The sequence below is a fragment of the Panthera uncia genome, chromosome B1 (assembly GCF_023721935.1).
Source record: "Panthera uncia isolate 11264 chromosome B1, Puncia_PCG_1.0, whole genome shotgun sequence".
In the NCBI taxonomy this organism is placed as follows: domain Eukaryota; kingdom Metazoa; phylum Chordata; class Mammalia; order Carnivora; family Felidae; genus Panthera; species Panthera uncia.
The window spans coordinates 20,059,838-20,085,211 of NC_064811.1; the positions used below are offsets into that span (position 1 = coordinate 20,059,838).

A 25,374-nucleotide genomic window follows, 5' to 3' on the forward strand; every position below is an offset into this window, starting at 1 on the left:
TTGTCAAGTTGGCTAACATACATTGTATACAGCGTGCTCTTGGTCTTGGGGGTAGATTCCCATGATTCACTTACATGCAACACCCAGTGCTCATCCCAACAATTGCCCTCCTCAATGCCCATCACCCGTTTTCGCCTCTCCCCTGCCCCCCACCGCATCAACCCTCAGTTTGTTCTGTTTCGTGTAGTGCTATGCTAAGTTAGAATTTAAATAAATTTAAATTATTAGCATCAATTTTATGGTTCATCTTTACGTTATGCAATGTCAGTTTTAAATGTAAACATAAGAGCTTCTAACTCACATGTGGGACTGCTGAAATTACCCAACTCCTATTTTGTAGCGCATACATGTATCGTTTGTCCTGCCACAACAGCAAGAATGATGCATAAAACTCATTTTTCCTGTCTCTTCTTGACAGACGCACAGTCTGCCAATACCGTACCTTACTGATGAGTAAGGAGGCAGTGAAAAGAAGAGAGGTACGAGGGGCTGACCTTTCCTTCTATCTCATCACTCCAGCCTAAGTGGGCGGCTAACACAGGCAAGTAACACGAGTGAAAAAGGTGGAGATGGGTTCCTCAGTCCTTTCTTTTGCTGTGTTCGAAGAAAAGTTCTGGTTTGAATGGGAAGCAGGTCCTCCTGAGGCTGTCAGTACCCCCGGGCACTCGGTTGCAGATATCACACACCTGTAGCTGACAGTGAGCCTTGCTGCCCTTAGGCTTGTTGTGGATTTGCCAGAATTCTGTCTTCCTGGGGCACGGCCAATACTCTGTGTGAGTGGGGTGCGGGGGACCGTGGACACGTGTCCTGCCCATCCTGCTCACTCCCGCGCTCAATTGCCCCATAAGACTTCGCTTACAAAATGTAGATTAAGATTTTCAGGACCCTGATGGCAGAGTATTTCCCTTCTCAGTGTGGGGTGCCATGTGACTGCATGCTCGCAAAGCTGGCCATGCTCACCACCCCGTGCCAGTCACGGTGTTCGGAAAAAGTTGATTTAAATTAAGAAATGTGTGCAGAAGGACTATAAATTAGTAGCATCTCTCTAGGACAGCTGGAGCACGGGCAGAGGGCTGAGTTGGTGCTAGAGAGTGACAATAAATTCAGGGTTGGGAGTGCTTGGGGAGCTGGGTCCCACTCCTGTCTACGTCATTTACTAGCTAAACTGTGAACATTCCTCAATGTCAGTGTCCTCACTTGGACTATGGGGACGGTAACGCATGGCTTCTTAAGATGATTAAAACTAGGTAACGTATGTAAATATTTAGCCCAGGGTTGGTTACCGTGTTTGGTATATTCAGTCATGCCTCCAACTATAAGGGACGTAACATGATAGCTGTACCAGATCCACTTCTGATGCTTGTGTGCATTTTCCTCCTCTGAGTATTTCCACAGTGAAATGCCAAGCCCCCAAAGCTGCTATCGACCCAAGACACAGAGGCCAGAAGGGGCCTTGGATTCATCATCAGGATGAGGTGGACAGGTGTCATGTGACTCACTTCCGAATGGACCTGAGCCACTTGGAAGACTACACTAAGAGTCTGCAGCCAGGAGACAGGATGCAAAGAGCACTTAGCATTTCGGAAACCGTTTGCTGTTTTCTAAGGAGAGGCTCCCTTCCTAGTCCCAACCTAGGATGAAGAGACAAGCATCGTTTGAAAAAGGGTTTGACGTTATTTTTGTCTAATGTTAAATACGCAATAGGTGTAGAGAGTTCACAAGTTGCCCTTGTCATTGGCTCCAGCCCTCCCCATACTCCTCCCGTCTGGTTTTCCAGAAACAACCTTTCCCACTCCTTAGACGCTCTCTTCTGGTATTTTGGTCCATAACCATCAGATGATTGTAATGGGTTTTCTTTATGTATCTATTCACCTGTTCTTTAGTAAATGAGGTTTATCTAACACTCCCCCCACCACCACCTGTTGTCAAAATCAGTAGTCCATATTCACGTTATTACGATTAATATGATTTACAGTATTATGATGATGCAGAACATTATTTTCTTTCTTTAATTTCTTTCATCAGTGATGTCATAAATATTTTTTTCCCAGTTGCTTCAAAGCGTGTGACAACCTTTTGGTTTCTTTCTTTATCTTTATCTTTTTTTTTTTTTTTTTTTTTTTTTTTTTTAACCCTTATCCTCTTGATCCAGTATAGAAGAGCGTTTTGTCTGCTTTTTGAATAGTTATCTGTCATCTTTGGTTTGCCATGCTCCTTGGATGGAAACCCTGTTTTCTCAAGTTCATATTTTATTATTTTACTCTCTAGTTTGCATGAATTACCTGTGAAAGTGTACAAAGGAAATGAAATTTTTGTGTCCATGCATGTTTGGAAGAAGTTTACTTTATCCTCACAGCCCAAGAAAGCCCATCCCAAATTACTGGGCTATAGTGTGAGCAATAAAATGGTGGTCATTTATAAGGCACTAAGTTTTGATGTTGTTTGTTACACAGCACTAGATAACTGATACAGAACCAACTGTTCAAAGCACAGCATTTTACTTAAGTCTAATGTTTTCTCCTGCACCACATTTCCTACCACCTGTCCTTCTGATCATCACTTCTTTGGCTTAATTCCTTGAGAGAATAAATCTCCTCTTGCCTAGAGTGGTCGGAGCAGATCTACAGGTCCGCCAGGGTGCATTATTTAATTTTTAGTTTCAGCTTAATGTCACTGGTGTGTCATATTAGCAGAAAAAATCATCCTCAGGTACTGGCTAATGTACGGCCTGTGAATAGAGTATAAATTACACCTGTCAGCTAGTAAAATTACGCCTTTGCATTTGGCTCAATTTAATTACATAAGCTCCAAAGGGGATCTGGGATCTGCTGGTCATGTTGAGGTTGTAGTTTTACATTCTAAAGAAGACTTGACTGAAGTCTTAGGGAGTCAGTAAATAATAAAATAACATTTTTTTTATTTCCTTACAGAATTTGGAATCAATTGAAAAATTTGGAATCGATTGAAAAATAAGACATAGAAGACTAACTAATGGAGGTGAAAATATCCATTTTATTACTAGGGAGGCTTTTATCTCTTCAGGGGTGGGAGAAAGCTTCTTAACATTCCACTATTGAATTAAACCAATTGCTTAGCCAATCACAGGCAGAATACTGCAGGCCTCCCCAATGTGGCAAAGAGAGCCCTGAGATTACTACCACAGCTGACCAAACTGAATGGGACCCTGTGTGTTCCAAAGCTGAGCATGGTCCATTTCTTCTCCCAGACTTACCCATCAGATAACTGGGAGGCCCAGATTGTGACTGCCATGGAGGTTCCAGGGCAGTTGAGGGTCCCCACTAACACCATAGATGGAGTTGGAAGGCCACCTTCCACAACTAACAGCGCTTGAGACCCCTAGATAGGTGTTTTCCTATGCATCACCTCATTGACTGTCACTGGAGCCTTAAGAGACAAGAGTTATTTATGGACATTTAATGAAGCAGATTCAGAGAACTTAGCTGGTGGTTCAGGATGATAGGTTTGAATACAGACCCCAGTGTCCCATCTGATGAACCATGCTGCCTTGTGACTCACTGATCTCCAGATTATAAGACAGGTTATAGTTATATTGGAGTTGAAGTATCAAGGCATTGTGGAATGAAGAAGCTTAGAGAGAGGAGGTGGGACAGTCTAGGGACAAGGAATAAAGGGGATAAGACTCAAGTCTTATCCAGTGTGATAAACATGTGCTGAATATGTACCACTTTCTGTATCAACCTCCCAAGGCCAAACTCCCTCGTCCTCACAGGTGCCCTGGGTTTGGCTCCCCACCACCCAGTGAAGTATGTGTGGGACACAACGCAAATCAAAGCCAACAAGTCACTGCCCAAACATCCAGGGCCGAGGGAAAAAGAGCAACATGTTCTCACCACACGCCACTTCAGAACCAGGTGAGAACCTTGAGATTTACTGGTGGGGGGGAGAAAGTCTCACTTTTCTTCCCTCTGAAGTTTTAGTCCCGAGTAGCCAATAGGGAAGCTTTACTCAGAGAACCGTTTGCACCCCTTGCCGTGATCTTACCCGTGGCCTCCGCCGTTCTGTCTGGAAAGAGGGAAGCTTGTTCCTCCCTTGATCTTCCTAACACCCTCACTTTTGCTCCCCAAGATAAAAGGAAGATACTAAGAATCTAGGTGTGGTGGAAGGAAGACATCTTTTCTTTAAAAACAAACGAACAAACAAAACAGAGCAGGAAGTTTGGGCAGAAGCAGGCTTAGTTGGTGACAGACCAGGCTGATGCTATGGAATGTTGGCTGTGACCGTTGGCTCCTGCTCCCCGCCACTTCAACCTGTTTCTGTCTCAACATCAATCCAACGTGGGCATGCTGCCTCTCTTACTCAGGTCTAGTGAGGAAGCGTCAACGAGCCCCTCAGAGAGTGAGACGGGAGTACTCTGCAACTGGGGACATGATCAGGTGCTACCTGACTTGTGTCTCAGAAAAAGTGGCGGTGGCAGCAGAGAAAAAGGCTGCATTTGAGAAACAACTCCACTCCACTCTGACAGCCAGTTGAATGATGTCCAAGATGGCTCCTTCACACAGCTGCCGGCTGGGAACTCAGCTGGAGCTGTCGACCAGGCGCCTTGGTTCTCTTTCATGTGGCCTCTCCGTGCAGTTTAGGCTTCACAGGGCATGGCGACTGGATTAAAAAAGGGAGTGTACCAAGAGTGAGAAGGAGGCTGCGAGGCTCTTGAAGCTTAGCTTAAGTTACACAGCATCACGTTTGCCACATTCCATTGGTCAAAGCAAGGGCCGTCCCAATTAAGGGGGGACGAATAGACTCCGCCAGTCCACAGGAAGAATGGCAGAGAATTTGTAGCCATCTTTAACCACCACACTAAATTTGTGACTTAAAGTGACCCTAAGGCTTTTTTTTTTTTTCACCTGAGAGTGACTAGAAAAATTCTGAGTTTTTATGAGGAAGCAAAGAACTTCCCATTGAAAAACTTTAATAGACCAGAGAGAAGGGGCGCCTGGGCGGCACAGTCGGTTAAGCTTCTAACTTCGGCTCAGGTCATGATCTCATGGTTCGTGGGTTTGAGCCCCGCATCGGGCTCTGTGCTGACAGCTCAGAGCCTGGGGCCTGTTTCATATTCTGTGCCTTCCTCTCTCTCTCTGCCCCTCCCCTGCTCATGCTCTGTCTCCCTCTGTCTCGAAAATAAACACTTAAAAAAAAAAAAAGAACAGAGAGAAAAGAAATAAAGTTGCATACTGTTTATATATAACTAGTCATATAAATTCAATTTTTCAGTTATAAGAATAACAAAATAATAGGATTGAAATACATAAAACAACATACTGGAAATTTTGATGGAAGGAATTGATAAGTGGAAACGGTGTCATCCAAATTTTAAAAGAATTTTATCTTTTTATTATGAAAAATTTCAAACATATAAAAAAGTAAACAGAAAAGCATAATGACTCCCCATGTACTCGTGCACCTAAGTTTCGACAGTTATCAGCTCAGGGCCAGCAGTTTTTCACTTACAGCAAAACCTACTTCTGCCTTCTCTAAATATTTCAACATGTCTTTGTAAAAGATAGGAACGCTTTAAAAAACAGTCACATGGAAGGGGCGCCTGCGTGGCTCGGTTGGTTGAGCGTCCGGCTTCAGCTCACGTCATGATCTCATGGCTCGTGAGTTTGAGCCCCACATCGGGCTCTGTGCTGACAGCTCAGAGCCTGGAGTCTGCTTCGGATTCTGGGTCTCTCTGTGTCTCTCTACCCCTCCCCCGCTCATGCTCTGTCTCTCTCTGTCTCGAAAATAAACATTTAAGAGCCATTTTAAAAATCCTCACATGGTGACAAATGTTAACAGATTTATAGTGATCATAGTTTCACAATACATACATTAGCAAATCATTAAGTTGTATACCTGAAGCTGATATAATGTTATGTTAGTTATATCTCAATAAAATTAAAAAAAAAATACCCAAATACCATTATCACATGTAAAAAAAAAATTAACAAGAATTCCTTAAAAGTAGTTGGACATTTTAATACATTTTTATTGGACAGGTCTAGCAGGCAGAAATGAATGAAGATATAAAACTGCATTGCCCAGAATCGCAGAGATGTAACTGTGTGTGGCTGCTGAGTATTTGAAATGCAGCTAGTGGAACTGGGAAACTGAATTTTTAATTGGATTTAATTTTACTTAATTGTAATGTAACTTTTAAAAATGATACTTGATTCAGTATTGGCAAATTTTTAAGGATGTTGAGAACAACACAAGTATGTGAATCTACTTTTTCAACTGTAAATTTTATGGAATCTAAATATAGATCAAGTGTTCCTGATGACAGCTTAGCATCCGAATTGAGATGTGCCGTAAATATAAAAGATACATTGACTTGAAGACTGAATCGAGAAAAATATAAAATACTTCATTAAGATACTTTATATTGGCTACATGCTGAAATGATAATATTTTGGATATAGGGAGTTACGTAAATATGCTAATTAAAATTAATTTCACCTATTTCTTTTTACTTTTGAACACGGCTACTAGAAAATTTTAAATCCCATGTGTTTTCTGCAGTATATTTCTATTGAATAGCATTGAGATAGAAAGTCTGAATGATATAATCAATAAAGTCAATTTAATAGATTAATATTGTATTCCCTTTTTCTACAAACATAACACTTTTCTAGGACTTATAGGTCACTTTGAAAGTGATTATATATTGTTCAACAAAGAAAATTTCAATAAATTCCCCAAAGCACAAATTATTCAGAGCACTCTCTAATTTAATACCACAACTATAATCAACAAGACTCAGCCCTATGAAAATAACAGAAAAAATTTTTTTCATTGCAAAGTAGAAGTAAACAGTCTTAGATTTTTATTTATTATTATTATTATTTTTTATTTTTGAGAGAGAGAGAGAGAGAGAGAGAGAGACAGAGCACAAGTGGGAAAGGGGCAGAGAGGGAGACACAGGATCTGAAGCAGGCTCCAGGCTCTGAGCTGTCAGCACAGAGCCCGATGCAGGGCTCGAACTCACGGAGTGTGAGATCATGACCTGAGCCGAAGTTGGCATTCAACCGACTAAGCCACCCAGGTGCCCCAACAGTCTTAGATTTTTAAAAAACAATAAAATAGGTAATGTCTTGCTAATATAAAGAAAAAATGTGAAAAAAACCCACAAACATCCAGTATTAGATACATAAAAAACCAGCCCACATTCACTGAGAATTTCCATGTTCTAGCCATTATGCTAAGCACCTTACCTGCCCTCTTTCACCTCCCTGTTTCCTTGTGAGGTACAAAGTTCTATTATCTCTATTTTTCATTTTCTCCATGTCAGGAGTCAACAACTTATCTAAGGAAGCTCCTCATAGGGAAAACGGAGATTTGAACCCAGCTCCACTGGACCTTAGGTCCTGCCATTTTAAATTTCTCTGTTTGTACTGAGAAGTGGAGAAAATTACAGATACAAAAAATTTTAAATTCTGTGTGCAACTCAGCAACACATTTGAAAATCCTTACAAAAAGTATGATTCTCCAGTAAAATGTAAATACCAAACTTGAATCAAGAAATGGACAATAATTTTTTTATTCTTTTAAGAAATGGATAATAATCTAAACAATCCAATAATCATGAAGGAAAAGTTGATTGCCTTCACAAAAATGCTGGGCTGTGATTACAAGAGAAAACTCTTTTAAAAAAAGACTTTCAAGGAATAGATAATTCTCATGATAAAGAGCTTATTCTAGGACAAGGGACCGGCCACTATGGATATGTGTCACAATTCAGTTTATAAGGCTTACAGAAACAAAGTTTAAAAAAAAAAAGTATAGATGCCTTTTACTTATGTCTATTAAAACAAAAATTTTAAACAAAAATTCCAGTAAATAAGCCCAATAGTAAATGAAGTATCGAGTGATGTTACATCAGAAATATAAGGAAGGTTTTATATGAAAAATCTACTCATAAAATTCACATCACTATCTGTCCTCTTGAAAGATACTGTTGAAAACTTTGATAAATTTCAATGTCCATTTCTGATTTATTTTCAAATAGTAAACTTTGATTTTAAAAAATATGCTTTCTTGGGAATGCAAGCTGGTGCAGCCACTCTGGGAAGCAGTATGGAGGTTCCTCAAAAAACTAAAAATAGAACTACCCTACAACCCAGCAATTGCACTACTAGGCATTTATCCAAGCGATACAGGTGTGCTGTTTCGAAGGGACACATGCACCCCCATGTTTATGGCAGCACTATCAACAATAGCCAAAGTATGGAAAGAGCCCAAATGTCCATCGATGGATGAATGGATAAAGATGATGTGGTATATATATACAATGGAGTATTACTTGGCAATCAAAAAGAATGAAATCTTGCCATTTGCAACTACATGGATGGAACTGGAGGGTATTATGCTAAGTGAAATTAGTCAGTCAGAGAAAGACAAAAATCATAGGACTTCACTCATATGAGGACTCGAAGAGACAAAACAGATAAACATAAGGGAAGGGAAACAAAAATAATACAAAAACAGGGCGGGGGGCAAAACAGAGGAGACTCATAAATATGGAGAACAAACTGAGGGTTACTGGAGGGGTTGTGGGAGGGGGGATGGGCTAAATGGGTAAGGGGCACTAAGGAATCTACTCCTGAAATCATTATTGCACTATATGCTAACTAATTTGGATGTAAGTTAAAAAGAAAAGAAAAAGAAAACCTAAAATGGTCAGAAAATTAAAAAAAAATAAATTAAAGCAATATGCTTTCTTTTTCATGGTAAAAACTCTGTCTCAACACCCAACATCTGACTGGTATGAACAAGAGTCCACATCATACTTAAAAGTGACACAGTAAAGACACTCCCATTAAAATCAGGAGAAAGACAAAGATTCATGTTACCGCCACAATTATTTACCATTATTCCAGAAGTTTTAGCCATTCCTAAATAATGCAAGAGGAAAAAATTCCCATTTACAATAGTACCAACGTTCTTAGCTATCCAGGAATAAACCTAGGAAGAAATGTGAAAAGAGAAGGAATCAAAATTAATGTTTATTTATTTTTGAGAGAGAGAGAGAGAGAGAGAGGTAGAGAGAGAGCGCACCTGAGCAGGGGAGGGACAGAGAGATTGGGAGACACAGAATCCAAAGCAGGCTCCAGGCTCTGAGCTGTCAGCACAGAGCCCGACTCGGGCTGGAACCTACGCACTGCGAGATCATGACCTGACCTGGAGTTGGTCACCTAATCGGCTGAGCCACTCAGGTGCCCCGGGAATCAAAATTATATATACCATATAATCTTTACTAAATTTTAGTAGAGACAGTGAGCAACTTTTTAAATATTTTCTTAAACTTTTCGATTTAGCAGCAGCTAAATTTTACAATCAGGAAAAGGTAAATAACCACAAAGATAAAAGTTCCTAGAGAGAGAGAGAGCGGGCCCGAGAAGGAACTGTGGGAAGTTTGTGGTGTCGGGAGGGGAATGTTGGGAAAGGAATGACTTGAAACCAAGGTGCACACCCTCCTCTTTCAAGGAGTTCTTAGGAAATCCTACTTCCTGGAATATGTCTCTGTTCATCCAGAGATGAATGTGACTGTCTCTCAGTATATTGCAGATCAAATTCCTCAGTGAGTCAGGCTGAAACCTACCAGCAATTAGACGGCTATAAAAGCAGAGGACAGCATGTGGTGCGATAACATTTTTCCCAACTGGGTGAAGTCCTCAATCCCAGAAAGCATGACGATGGGCTTCTGGGCCCTAAGCCTTCTCATGGCCCAGCTTTTCTCAGTGACACCTGGTCCCAGCCCAGGGCAAGAATGAGTCTCTTCTGGCCAACTTTATTTTTTACTTCTGGTTTCCTAGTGTCAATTTGGAGAGAGGGAAAAAGAGATTGTTTGTGTGTGTGTGTGTGTGTGTGTGCGTGAGTGTTTGCATGAGTGTATACTCACTACATTTTCCAGACATTTCCTTTAAAATTCACCCTCTTTTGTGGGGAGGAGCCCAGATGGCGGAACAGCATGGAAGGTTTTTTTGGGTCTCACTTCCATGAAATAAAATTCACCCTCTGTCTAGGGTAACAGGAACTCTCGCTCACTCCCGTTAACTTCTTCTTCTTTCTTTTTTTTAATGTTTATTTATTTTCAGAGAGAGAAAGAAAGAGTGCAAGTGGGGGAGGGGCAAAGAGAGAGAGGGAGAAAGAGAATCCCAAGCAGGCTCTGCACTGTCAGTGCACGGCCCGATGCAGGGCTTGAACTCACGAACTATGAGATCGTACCCTGAGCTGAAATCAAGAGTAGGACGCTTCACTGACTGAGCCACCTAGGCGCCCCGCTCCTGTTAACTTCCGAGGGTCTCTTGGAGCGCTTGCACCTTCTGGTCGTGATGGGTCGTCCTTGTCTTTCCCTGAACTGCACCTTCTGTCTCCTATCCAAAGCTCCTGGTCAGCGCATTGCTGCTTACTTATTTGGTGCCACCTTACCCTTTCATTTATGTCTCCAAAGCGCCAAGACCAGCTGTTTAAGGTCCCAGACTTTCCTGAAAATGTGAAAATGTCACTGAGTGGACAGTGAAAGAAGAAAAACTTTAATCTCAACTCAGTCCCTGAACCACATGGGATCATCCGGAGGGCCTTCTGGTCCGGCTTTCTCCTTGGCTTACCCCCCTGGGGCTCAGCCAGCTCCTTCCTCGCAGATCTCAGTCTCCATTCATCTCTCCTTCCCCCTAAACCCAGGGACCTCCAACTCCCTCTGCCCCCGGTGTCCATAGAGGAAGCCCCCAATCAATGAACACCTTAGCAAGCCAAGGCGGGCACGCTCGACCTTCGCCGGGCAGAATGGTGCAGCTCTTTTTTCAACATTGCAGTGTCCAGGCTAGGCCTTGGCATAAACATAATGTTGTTCTCCACAGAAAGCAGTCCCCTGCAGTCCCCTATTTCTTGGATGACTTCTGTGGGTTGCTTACTGCAGGAATGTTTTCAACTCTGCAGGACCAGTCCAAATAGCGCCAGACCCCATCCCCGTGATGACAATTCAGTGGGGTGAAGTCCTGGAATCTGCATGTTTAGAAAATCCCCCAAGTAACTCTGCAGATGATCCTCAAATCATATTTATAAGACCTCTGCCGGGGGGGCCTGGGTGGCTCAGTCAGTTAAGAGTCCGACTCTTGATTTCGGCCCAGGTCGTGATCTCACAGTCTGCACGTTCAAGCCCCGCGTCGGGCTCTGTGCTGACAGTGCAGAGCCTGCTTGGGATTCTCTCCCTCCCTCCCTCCCTCTCTCTCTCTCTCTCTCTCTCTCTCTGCCTCTCCCCTGCTTGTACTCTCTCTCTCTCTCAAAATAAATAAACTTAAAAAAAAAGTTTATAAGAGCTCTGCCCCCAGCAAAGTGTAAAAATAAAGACTCTTTTTAAACACAACTTGCCAGACCTTCTCATCTTCCTTCCTTCACTCCCTCCCTTCCCTCCTCTCCTCTTCCTCCTCCTCCTTCCGTTGTCTACACACACCAATGTTAGTCATTTCTGGGTGAAAAGAAATATAGATAAAGAAAATTATATGCAATTATATATGCTATATATTTATTTCTATTATGTATTTATAAGTATATAGTCACATATAAGAATTTGTTAACACGATAAAATACATGTATATTTATCCCTCCGCCTAATTTTTGACCTTAAATTTACATTGTTTGGTCAGGAGTAAGAAAATGCAATAAACCAAAGGAAACCTCAAATGACCCCCAGGAAGTGTGTCAACTGGAAAGCTAAATTTGCTCCAGGAGTGTCCCCTTGCTCAAGCACAAGACTTCGTCTCTTAATATCTTATCTAAGTCCCAAGTGACTGTCAGTGCTGACCGAGGACAGGAAGTTCTTATGACTCTGGTCTGCTGAGCTCTGAGCTTGAAAAGGGGAAAAAGTGCTCAAGGCGAGAGGTCACCTGCCTTGGATGTGCAGGGTAGGACCTAGATCATTTTTTTCCTCTTTCCCTCTCCACCTCCCACCTTCTTGCCCCGCTGGGCGCCTGGGGCCTCTGTGGCACCCTGGTGAGTGTGGTCCCTCTCCGATACTCCAGCTTGAAGGCGTGACTCTGATCGTGGTGCCCTCACCTGGGAAGCAGGAAAGGGGGCTAATAAACCTTTCTTCACAGGAGCGTTGGGAGAAGTGAATGAAAACGCTGTATCTTGCAAACCATATGCCATTCTTTCAGGCAGTCATTTCTTCCTTCCACAGAACCTTAGGAAATTCTGCTGCGTCGGGAGGCGCCTTGGGCACCCGATGCGCGGCCGACAGACGTGTGTTCCTACTTCCAAGAAGCTTCAACCATCCAGAGAGGGAGACGAAGTCAGCGCGGAAGCTTTGCTACGGCAGGAGCCAGTCCAGACTGAGAGCTAACCCTGTCCCCTCCTTCAGGGCTCTGTGACCAGAGGCAAGTTATTTAGCCTTGGTGACCCACGGGCTTCTATCTCAGGAATGGGAAGATGCCATTTTCACAGGGTTGTTGTAAGGATTAAAGGAGATTTCCCCAAACCTCAGGTATTGGCATCTCCCCTTTAAAATGTTTGCTTCATCTCCCTGCAACCTGGGCAGTCAGTTCATTCACATCGCCACCCACATTCGCTTCCTCCTAAGTGGCAATATCTGTGAAATCTCGGGTTTGGTGTGTGAGTCCTATTTTTTTGTTTCCTAATGGACACTAAAGCAAATGCACACGGCCAACAGGCACATGAAAAGATGCTCTATGTCGCTCCTCGTCAGGGAAATACAAATCAAAACCACACTCAGATATCACCTCACGCCAGTCAGAGTGGCCAAAATGAACAAATCAGGAGACGACAGATGCTGGCGAGGATGTGGAGAAACGGGAACCCTCTTGCACTGTTGGTGGGAATGCAAATTGGTGCAGCCACTCTGGAAAACAGTGTGGAGGTTCCTCAGAAGATTAAAAATAGACCTACCCTATGACCCAGCAATAACACTGCTAGGAATTTACCCGAGGGATACAGGAGTGCTGATGCATAGGGGCACTTGTACCCCAATGTTTATAGCAGCACTCTCAACAATAGCCAAATTATGGAAAGAGCCTAAATGTCCATCAACTGATGAATGGATAAAGAAATTGTGGTTTATATACACAATGGAGTTCTACGTGGCAATGAGAAAGAATGAAATATGGCCTTTTGTAGCAACATGGATGGAGCTGGAGAGTGTGATGCTAAGTGAAATAAGTCATACAGAGAAAGACAGATACCATATGTTTTCACTCTTACGTGGATCCTGAGAAATTTAACAGAAGACCATGGGGGAGGGGAAGGAAAAAAAAGTTAGAGAGGGAGGGACCCAAAGCCTAAGAGACTCCTAAAAACTGAGAACAAACTGAGGGTTGATGGGGGGTGGGAGGGAGGGGAAAGTGGGTGATGGGTATTGAGGAGGGCACCTGTTGGGATGAGCACTGGGTGTTGTATGGAAACCAATTTGACAATACATTTCATATTTAAAAAAAAATAAAAAGTAAAAAAAAAAGTAAAAAAAGAAAAAGCAAATGAACAGCTGTTAACATTTTTAAAGTTCCTGTGGGTCAGAAACATTTCCTGTGCCCTCAGGGATACAAATACTACACTTAGGACAATATTGAGCTTCATAATTAAAGCCCCTAGCACGTTGCTTGGTGCGCAGTAAGGCTTAAACGCACAGAATTCTGTGGATTCTGAGGAGGTGAGAGGACCCCGTGTCTTGGAGGTGGGGCGTGGGGGAGAGAACAGGGTGATATCTGAAATAGCACTAAAGGCTGAGCCCTCCGCCACAGGACACGGACAGCAAGAGAGGGCTTGAGGAAAGGGGGAGGAGGAAAGGGAGGTGCTTTCCAGGAAAAGGGAACAAAGGCCAGGATCAGAATGGGACCTTAGAACTTCAAGGAATTGCTGCTGGCCTGCTGTAAAAGATGAGCCTGGAGAGATAGATAAGGCAGCTCAGATAAAGATACAGGAGGACGTGCATGCTCTCTGAGGAGTTTGGACTTGATCCTGATGGCTATAAGGAAACTTGCTGAGAAGTCACGCGTTCCCATTTCCAGCCCAAGGAGATCTCCGAGAACGTTCAGGGTGGCTCAGCGCAGGGGCCTCCACAGGCTGGGTGCACCAAGGTTGCCTGATAAATCTGCAAAAATACCTCTCACCCTCCCATGCCTTCATTCACTCATGGGCGCTTTCAAACAATGCAGCCCATATGGCAGCTGTTAGTTTATTTCGGCAGAAATGAGCACTTTGTTTCCGCTATCAGCTTCTACTGTCCTGAAAAGCTATGGCTGTCAGTGGTCCTTCACTTACCTGGTGGTGAAAGCCAGGAAACCGGGAGCTGTCTGCAACTAACCCTTTCTCCATGCACCCTCCACAACCAGGGGCGACAGGCCTGTCAGTTTCCCCTTTCCAATACTGATCAAAGCTCGTCCCTTCTCGGCTCCCTCTGTCCTTGCAGTTCAAACTGTTTGCATCTCTGGCCTCAGGGCTCTGGAGTGAGCACTGCACGGGTCTCCCCACTGGTCACACCTGGATTCTTAAATGTAGGTAATCTACGGGGTCCCAAGCAAATCCTTTACTCTTACTAAGTCCTTATTTCCTCCTCCGGAGATAACGCATTCAGACATCTGCCTCAAGGGGTTGTAGCCGAGATTACGTGAGATACTGAGTGAAGCATTTTGCTTTACTGCACGGCGCGTGGTAGAAATTCAATAAGGGTTTGGTATTATTATTACAACCCTCTCTCCACCTCCCTTCTGTAATCTACGACTGCCTAAGATACCCAAACTCTATAAATGAATAAATGGGTCTGGTATTAGTCATAGGCCTCTTGGATAGAGTCCGTGGGAGTCTGTCGTCTGAGTGCAGAGATCTGTCATCAACCCTGAGTTGACACAGGCTGGGTAACACACAGCCTTTCAGGATTAAAATGTGGATCTATACTTTTCCCACCCCCAGCTCAAGCTTCCAGCAAGGGAGAAATCCCCCTCTTTGACTTCTTGGTTAGCCCTGGCCCTAAACTACTAAAATACGTGCTGATTAGCTGTGGTCATTCTCCATGTCCTGAGTAGCTATAGATCGCCGATTACACAGGCAACCGTGGATCCACTGAGTGGGATATTGGGGTTTGGGAGGGTGGCAGAGGGCAGGGATAAGGCATTATCCTACCAGGGCGTGATTGGGGCAGACACCTCTGACACGAAACCCTCACCTCCAGCATGAGTAGAAGCTTCTCTTACAGCACTGGATGATAGAGTGGGTATGGAGTGGGAGTGGGGTGGAGGAAGAGAGCAGAGACAGGTCTCAGATTTCCCATGCATCTTTCCTGGCCAGTATTTTAGAACTCCTTTCAAATCAGCGGGTTAATGTAGCACAGCGAGGCCACATCAGGCTGGTCCCAGACTGGTGCTTGGGATTAATGTATCATGAAAGAAATCAAGAATGTGGCCAGAGACCAATTAGAAAGTCAGTGGTGGTGGGGATAATAGTCAGCAGGGATTTCACACCCCAAGGACTTTCTATCTGCCCTGAGGCTCTTCTTCTCCCTCCCCCCACCAACTGACCAACAACTTTTACCTCTCACCCTTGTCCCTCTCAAGAGCTTGGCCCAGAGAGTGACTTTGCAGAAGGAAAGCTATGCAGTAGACTAGGAGCTTATGAGCTTGGGGGAAATGCTAGACTGGGTTTGAATTCTGGATTTACCACTGATCACCTATGAGGTATTGGTCAAGTCACTTAACCTCTTTGAATCTCAGTTTCCCCAGCTGCAACGTGGGGACCATGTTGACGTATCCAGAAGATGCAAGGATAAATGTGTTAGTGTTTGCAAAGCGCCTGACGGGAGATTCCACTGATACTTGTTACACTCAAGTTAATTCTGTCTCACTTTTTTTTTTTTTTCAAATGAGTCACAGCTTATTTATTTATTTTTTGTTTATAAAGCAAATATTCAGTTTATTCATCTGGGTATGAATAAGAGGCAAAGTGTTTCACATCATAGATTTCACTTCCAACTCCTTGGAATGTTCATTTCTTTGGCTCAAAGGAGAGAGTAGACACGAGAGGCAGGCAATGTTTGGCAACTGAAATAAGGATGGGAGGGGACAATGCTAACGTCATCCTCTCAGGGATGGGCATAAGGGGACTGTTAGTCACAAGCTATTTTCTAGAACTGTCAGCTGGAAACAAAGCCGCACCCCTCCTGGGGCTCAGTCATCCCTACCACACAGGGACAGCAGCACTTTCTGGTAGTTGCCCTTTGTGTCTTGCTGGTCGCAGTAGTACAGGGACTTGCCATACTTCTTGAAACAGGACCTGGTTTTCAACACCGTCCTCTTCACTTCGAGAGACCATGATTCCAGTCAGGACTCTCTCGCGAGTTCCCTTGCCCTTCATGGAGCCGTACAGTCGGTCAGCAAAATAGAGGGGCTTGTTCTGAATACGCTGGACCAGGTTCAGAAAAGCGGTTTCCAGGTTTCTCCTTTGACCTCCTTCTTGAGGCTCTCCAACGTGTCATAAGGGCTGTAGCTCCTGTACCTGTCAAATACTTTCTGGAGAGGACACACTCTGCTCTGTCATGACACTGATCCACTCGGGCACATCAGTTCCTTTCCTCTTCACTCCAGCATCATAGCGATCCTGGGCATCTTGGTCAATCAGTTCATAGTCAATGACAGAGCCATCCTCTGCTCTTCGTCCTTTTGCAAGGGCAACCATCAGCTTGCGGAAGTCACCAGATGTGTCAGAAATGATGTCGTTCTCCAGATCAGTCTTGTACGTTTCCTTGTAGACTTTGCTAATTTCTTGAAGCTCTTGGTTGGTCCTTGAGCAGATGATCTCAATAAAGGAGGCCTCCTCAGTCCCCAGCCCCTACATGGAGGCTTTCAAGTCAGAAGCATCATACTGAGCAGGTGTTTCCAATAGGCCCCAAATCATGGTCTCCAGATGGCCAGACAAGGCTGACTTCAGTGCAAATTCAAGTTCCTTTTTGGTCCTTCTCTGGTAGGTGAAGGTAGTATCCTATCTCTGTTAACTGCTGCAGCTGGTCAAAATGTTGACAATGGTGATCTCATCCACACCTTTGGTCTTGACGGCCATTTCAATGTTCAGAGCATCACAGCATCAAAACTGGTGTTTTGCTAACACTTGTATGCACTTGGGAGCGTGGAATGCACTAACCTGTATGCACTTGGGAGCGTGGAATGATCACCGTCAAAGCTGAGCTTGCAGCGAATTTCATGAACAGCATTTTGAAAGAAGCTGGGCCGGGCACCAAGACCTGTGAGTGTCTTCAGTTGTGGAGTCCATAGTTTATTTTTTGTCATCTTAATAGGAATGAAGGAGAAAGTGGCTTGTGTTAGGACTTTTTGAGGAAGCTTTCTAGTGGGTTCTTGGGCAAGAATTAATAATAATGGTGATGGACAACATACATGGAGCATTCACTGTGTGCATGGCCCTGTTCTAAGTTCTTTGCATGGACTACCTCATCTACTTACCCACCAGTCCCTCTGAGTTAGAGACTACTGTCATCCTTACCTTACAAATGAGAAGAGGTGCCCACATCCTCTAGAGAGTGTGCTCTTTATTCCTGCTGGATTGTTCCTTTGTCCATTAAAGAATGGCTTTGGTCTTCTCATGATTTTTTAAAAATAATTCATTCAGGTGAAATTCCTATCACATAAAATTAACCATTTTAAAATGAACAATTCAGTGGCATTTAGTACCTGCCTCGATCTAGTTCCAGAACATTCCCACAACTTCGGGGAATATGTGACTTTTTGTTGCTGACTTTTTTCACTTAGTATCATGTTTTCAAGGTTCATCCACATTGTGATATGTAACACTACCTTCTTATGACTGAATAACCCTCCACTGTACGTACATACCACAAATTGCTTACCCTTTCCTCTGCCAATGGAGATTTGGGCTGTTTCTACCTCTTGGTTATTGTAAGCAAATGCTTGACTGAAATAAGACCTCCTTCTGATTTGAGATAGTCAATGAATGTGAAATTGTAAATAAAACCACTAAAGAAGGACTCATTTATAATGTATATGCCACACCAGATCTCCTGTGGAATTTAGAAGGAAATAGGATTCATGTTTCCTAAGTATTTTCTGTATGCTAGTGCACTCATGCACACAACCTTTGCCTTCTCATTTAATCCTTGCGATAACCTATGAAGTAGCTATTCTGATGCCCATTTTACAAATGTGAAAACTGAGGCAAAAAGAAATTAGGTCTCTTGCTCAAGGCAGATCTCTAAGAAATGTAAAAGCCATGGGGCGCCTGGGTGGCGCAGTCGGTTAAGCGTCCGACTTCAGCCAGGTCACGATCTCGCGGTCTGTGAGTTCGAGCCCCGCGTCAGGCTCTGGGCTGATGGCTCGGAGCCTGGAGCCTGTTTCCGATTCTGTGTCTCCCTCTCTCTCTGCCCCTCCCCCGTTCATGCTCTGTCTCTCTCTGTCCCCAAAATAAATAAAAAACGTTGAAAAAAAAATTTAAAAAAAAAAAAAGAAATGTAAAAGCCAGGATTTTAGCCCAGATCATCCGGCTTCAAAGTCCACACACTGTCTTTTAAAGAGTGGAAACAAAGTTTAATTCAATTGCAATGAAAAATAAAAACAAGTTAAAAATGACTCAATTAATATAAGCTGGAGCTTCGTTTGCCTCCGTATGTTTTAGCCGCTGGAACTGAAATATCACATGGGCCTTTAGTAAACTATAGCAGAACTCTATTTTATAGAATTCCAGTGCTTGTTGGAGAGTCACTTGACTCCTTTATCTAAAATCAAGGTCAAAAGGCAGTTTTATCTTCCTTCTAACCCTGACCAGATCCCCAAGAGATTTTCAGAGCTGTTTCTAACCTTGAGCTGACAGTTCTCACTCCAAGTTCTAGAAGTTCTAGATTCTACCAAGTTTTAGGTTCTGAACCTCTAGAGTTCAGAGGATACCATGTGTGCTTCTGATGTTAATTCTTCAGGGCAAGAACCACAGGGGGAAGAGTGGTTACCAAGGGTCCCAGTACAGCAGGCCAGCAGTGAGAAGCCAGCTGCTGAGCTCTCCAGTGCAGCTTTAACCCCGGAGGCTAGAGTTGCTGTGACTTCTGCTGGAAATCCAAACATCTTAAGCAGAGTGGTCATGCCAGCCCCAACCTGAGATGCCGAACAGAGACAGATGTAGACAGCAAGTTTTAAACTGTATACTCTCAATGATCTAACAATTCTACTTCTGTGAATTTACCCCAAGGAAATTAGCATGGAAACTACAGATTTGACTACAAGGACTTTTTTTCTCAGAATTTTTGTAATAACCAAAAATCAGAGATAACCTAAATATCCCATATGGCAGCATTGGATAAGCCAAATACAATATATCCACGTAATGTAATACAATTCAGCCATTAAAAATATGGTAGAGAAAAATAATGTCTTGTTAAGTGAAAACAAGAATTAAGTCAAAAAGGTTTACAAAGCAGTGCTGACTGCTAATCTAGCTGTCATCTATCTACCTCCAAAGCCTCGAAGTATAAGCCCTATTAACAATGGGAGTCCTCAGCTAAGGAAATTATGGAGATTTTTGTACTTTCTCATATTCTCCAGATTTTTTTTTTTGTAGTTTACATGTTACTTTTGTAATTGGTCCAAAAAGTATATATTTAAACAAAAATTAAAATAGAGCCAGAATCTCAGAGCTTTGTTTGGAGAAAAACATAAGATCTCATTACTCTAATAGAATTTGCTTTCCAGAGGATGAGACTTGTGATTTTAAAAATATATTTAGTTTATCTCACTCATCAGTCTAGATAGCTGAGAGCGGATGGTATTCTGGCTGTGACATTCCTTTTCTGAGGACCGCTACCTGCTATGGAATCAGGCTCTTGTGGTTGGTATGTCCCCTAAGTAGCTAAAGAGCAGGTACCAGCCATCTCAGTGCGTGTAGGAAGGATCTAGTGCCTTGCACAGAATTCCCATTTATTATATGTTTGTTCATTGACTGACAGAGCATCTTGACCCCCTGTAGAGGTCCCTCTGATAACCAGGAAGGAGATCTATTGATAACCTCCCCACTTTTATTAACTGCTTCAAGTAGTGAAGGTCTGATGATACTTTGAAAGCACTCATAAAGATGAGGCATTTTCTTTCTTTATGCTTCGTTTATATTCATACTTGGCCTTAGGGAGCTGGCACTGACTTGGGGTTATGAAGCCTCCTACTCCTGAAAGCTCATGACACTATTGGCTCTCTAGTATGTGAAAACAGCAACCATACAACAGGGGGTCTGGAGGCGGGCAGATGCACACTTATATTATGCTCTGTGTCCAACCTAAAAGATGAGATGATCTTGGGTGAATTATTCATCTATCTGGGTCTTGGTGTCTGCATTTTACAGGATTACTGGGAGATGGAAAACATGTGCCCCAATCTCTGTCTCAGAGCATTTGTTTTTTAAATGTCTCCTTCCCTCCTGACCTCTCTCAGAGGCTTTGTTTTAAGTAAATGTGTGGTGTCTTCAAATCTTTCAAAATTCATCCCCCAAAGCAAGACTGCCATCCACCAACTGGATGACTTTGGGCAAGTTAAATAATTTGTCAATGCCTCGGTCCCTTCATTTATAAAATGGGAATAATAGTAAAAGTACTTAATAGGGCTTTTCTGAAGACCGAGTAAGTTAAAATATGTAAAGTCCTTAGAATAATGCTTGTCTATATAGGAGGTATATACTACTGTATAAGTAGTAGTAGTATTAATATTATTGTTATCATTATCATATTCTCCTCATACTTTAAGCAAGAGAAAAAAGGCACAATTTACACACAATATCCACAAAACAATAATATACCAAAGAAGAGATCTAACAAAAGATTTGCTAAAACTTTTGAATAAAAATTATAAACCTTCATTGAAAGGAAGATGATAACGAATAAATGATGTATACCATGTTCATGGAGAGGGAGACTGACTGGCATAAATTTGTATTTCGAGTCTCCATTTCAAGTCTCCAAAATTTCAAGATCTCCAATCTGTAAATTATCTCCTTTAAAAATTCTTTTAGAAAAGCAAGGGACAGAAATGGGTCACTTAAGACAATTTTGAAGAAAAAAATCTACAGAAAAGAAAATGTTATTAAGAAAATCATAATGAAGAGAAAATACATGTACACTACTCTACTGTATCAAAAAAAATCCATGTATAAGTGGACTTGCACCGTTCAAACCTGTGTTGTTTAAGAGTCAACTGTAATTATAGACATAAAGCAGCTTGACTATGAGATAAATAGACTTGACTCTCTTCTGTGGTGTTAAAAATGTCCTGGGATATTGATCCTCTCAACTCTTGGGGTGGTCTGGGGAGGCCTGGGGTGGCCTGGAGCCGCTGAAGCCCTGGGAGGGACCACCAATGTGCAAATCAAAGATGACCTTTTTTTATGTATTCATGTTGTGAAAAGGTTATGAAGCACTGGAATAGACAAGCAGACTAGAAAGAGCTCACATAGATCCTCATATACATGGAAATTTTATTATCTTCAAGAGTGCCATTACTAATCTATTGGGACAGAAAGGATTATTCAATAAGTGATACGTGTGTATATATACACACACCAGGTGGCTCAGTCAGCAGAGTGTGTGACTCATGATCTCTTGATCTCTGGGTTTTAAATTCAAGCCCAAGCTCCATGTTGGGTGTATAGATTACTTAAAAGCAAACAAACTGACAAAAACCATGACTATAGTCAAAAAATTAAGGAACCTTCTGGAAAAAAAATTTACAGCTTACATCACAAAGAGCTAATTTCACTAAGAAATATAAGCCTTCTTGCAAATCAATACGGTACCAATAATTTGATATGAACAAATAGATCACAGAGAAATTTATACAAGTGGTCTTTAAAAAATCTACACTTTTAAATGTCAACCTCACTAATAGCAATGGAAACATAAATGGCAACATTTTCATTACTACACTGAGATCCTATTTTGTACCTATCAGGTTGGTAAAAATCCAGAAGTCTGATTTATGATATCATCTGTGGTCTAGAAAACAGACCCTCTTACAGGGCTGTGGAGAGCAAATTTTTACAACCCTATAGAAGGAATTTGGCAATATCTGTCAAAAATACAGTTGCATATACCCTTCGACCATGCATTTCCATATCTAAGGATTTGTTCCCTAGACATATATACACACATGTGAATAATGATAAAAGAACAAGGTTACTCAGTGCAACATTGTTTGTATTCACAAAAGTTGGCAAACTACCAAATATTCATCAGGAACTGGTTAAATGTTAATTATAGTACATTCTTTCTATGGAATACTGGAGCTGTAAAGTGTAAACTCTTTAGTGCTGATACAGAATAATCTTCAAGGTATAGATAAAGGGTGAAAAAACCTTAAAACCACCACATACAACAGTGTATACAGTATGTTGATATTGGGGTTCAAAGGTGAAAATGTTTATACTTTGCTTTTATGTGCATAAATAATTTTGGAAGGATGCCAAGGGAAACAGGGTGACTGAGAAAGCAAGAGGAGGCTTGTCACTATAGGCCCTTTGTACTTCTTGAATTTTAAGCTGTATGTATGTATTGTCTTTCAGGTAAAATATTAATATATTTATGTGGAATCTGAGAAACAAAACAGATGAACATATGGGAAAGGGGAAAAAAAGGAGAGGGAAGCAAACCATAAGAGGCTCTTAATGATAGAGAACAAATTGAGGGTTGAAGGAGAGAGGCGGGGGGGGTGGGCTAAATGGTGGTGGGCATTGAGGAGGGCACTTGTTGGGATGCGTACGGGGTATCAAATATAAGTGATGGATCACTAAATTCTACTCCTGAAACCACTGTTCCACTTCTAAGTTTTTTGTTTAAAAATTTTTTTAACGTTTATTTATTTTTGAGACAGAGAGAGACAGAGCATGAGCAGGGGAGGGGCAGAGAGAGAGGGAGACACAGAATTCAGGCTCCAGGCTCTGAGCTGTCAGCACAGAGACCAATGCTGGGCTCCAACCCACGTACCGTGAGATCCTGACCTGAGCCAAAGTCGGATGCTCAACCGACTGAACCACCCAGGCGTCCCACACTTATATGTTAACTAACTAGAATTTAAATAAAAATTTGAAGAAAAAAATAATGAAATAATAATTATTATTACTATCCTAAAAAAAGATTAATATATTTAAAATTTACCAAATTAAGTACATTGAGATTCAAAAATATTTTTTAAGTTGATTTATTTATTTTGAGAGAGAGAGAGAGAGAGAGAGAGAGCAGGGGAGGGGCAGAGAGAGAGAGGGAGAGAGAGAATCCCAAGCAGGCTCCTTGCTGTCAGCACGGGGCCTGACACAGGGCTCGATCCCAGGAACTGTGAGATCATGACCTGAGCTGAAATCAAGAGTTGGACACTCAACCGACTGAGTCTCCCAGGCACTCCAAAATTTAAAATTTCTATACAATTAAAGACATCATTAAAAAGGCGAAAAGATAAGTCATATACTGGAGGAATGAATATATTTTCAACACATGTAACTGCCTAAAGATTGGGATCCAGAGTTCCAAGTCAATAAGAAAAAGACAACCAATTCAATATGAAAATGGACACCAAAACAGAAGAAGAAACAGGCCTGCTCAATTGAATATTAACATTCGCTTCTAACAATCAGAAAACTATACATTAAAATGAGCTACCATTTTACCGCTAGTAGGTTGGAAAATTCTAACAATCCCAAGTGTGGGTGAGAATTTAAGATATGGGGAACTCTCATCTCCCGCTGGTGGCAGTTTAAGTGGGTATCACCACACTGGAGAACCGCACAGCAATCAACACAGAAAATACGCACACCCTTCGACACAGTAGTCGCACTTTTTGGTACTTTTCACAGAAAAGTTCTGGCAAATGTGCATGAAGAAATATGGACAGGAAATATCCATTGATGTACTGTTTGCACTAACAAAAATTAACAGGGAAATGAATAACTAATGGTATAATTACACAATAAAATATATTGCAATATTCCTATGTGTATCAACACGGATAAAGCTCAAACACATCAGGTGGGATGAAAAGCAAATTTTGGAAGGATATTATGTAAATAAAATTTTAAAAATTCACAGTAATTCTATATAATGTTTGTGTTTATTTATATATATAGTAAACATTAAAAATACACTGGAATTGAAAATACTAAATTCAAGTAATGGTTACCCCTGAGTATAGAGGAGGGATGCTTGTAGGTCATATTTTGGCTCTTAATTTAGGCTCAGGTCATGATCTCACAGTTCATGGGTTCTAGCCCTGCATTGGGCTCTGTGCTGACAGTGCAGAGCCTGCTTGGGATTCTGTCTCTCTCCCTTTCTCTCTATTCCTCCCTTATTCATGTGCTCTTTCCCTCTCTCTTTCTCTCTCTCTCTTTTTATTTAAAAAATATTTTTTAATGTTTATTTATTTTTGAGAGACAGAGACAGAGAATGAGCAGGTGAGGGGCAGAGAGAGAGGGAGACACAGAATTCGAAGCAGGCTCCAGACTCTGAGCTGTCAGCACAGAGCCCGATGCAGGGCTCGAACCCACGAACTGTGAGATCATGACCTGAGCCGAAGTTGGACGCTTAACCGACGGAGCCACCCAGGAGCCCTGCTCTCTCTCTCTTTCAAAATAAATAAACTTAAAAAAATCACTGAAAGAAACAAGAAAAAGGTAACATTTTACAAAACTTGTTGGTAAGTATACTAGTGTTATTTCCTATACTTTTATAATGTTTGAAATAATTCATGAACATAAACAAGAATGTAGTAGGGATTTAGTGGTGAGTATGAAAGAACACAGATTTTTTTTCTGGTCAGTGTTTTATTTCCCAGCACTACTGTTTGTAAGCACCGGGACCCTGGGCAAGTCCCATTATCTCTTTAAACTTCGTTTCACCCAGCTGCAAAATGGGGGATAATTATAATAATTATATAATTATAATAGTTATAAGGGATAATTACGACAGCTATAAGGGATAATTACAATAGCTATTAGATTAAGTAAGATGAAGATTGAACAAGGGGATAAATACGTGATCCTTGTGCATAGTAAGTGCTTAGTTAAGTGTTAACTCACATTATCACCATCTCCATTTGACTAGGGCAAGGGCATTCTTGAATAACTGACTCTCTTTTGAAAATGAAATTTTGTAGGGGTGCCTGGGTGGCTCGGTTGGTTAAACATCCAACTCCTGATTTCCACACAGGTCATGATCTCACGGTTATGGGATCCACGATGATCATGGAGCCTGCTTAAGATCCTCTCTCTCCCTCTGCCCCCTCCCCCAATAGTGCTCTCTCTCTCTCTTTTTCTAAAATTAAAAAAAAAAATGTTAAAAAAAAAGAAAATGAGACTGTGTGCATTAGATTCCCA

General features: G+C 42.0%; 1 pseudogene; it reads right to left on the minus strand.

Moving 5' to 3' along the window:
- Positions 1-15,882: 15,882 nt before the first annotated feature.
- Positions 15,883-17,303, minus strand: LOC125922325 (putative annexin A2-like protein; annotated as a pseudogene).
- Positions 17,304-25,374: the final 8,071 nt, after the last annotated feature.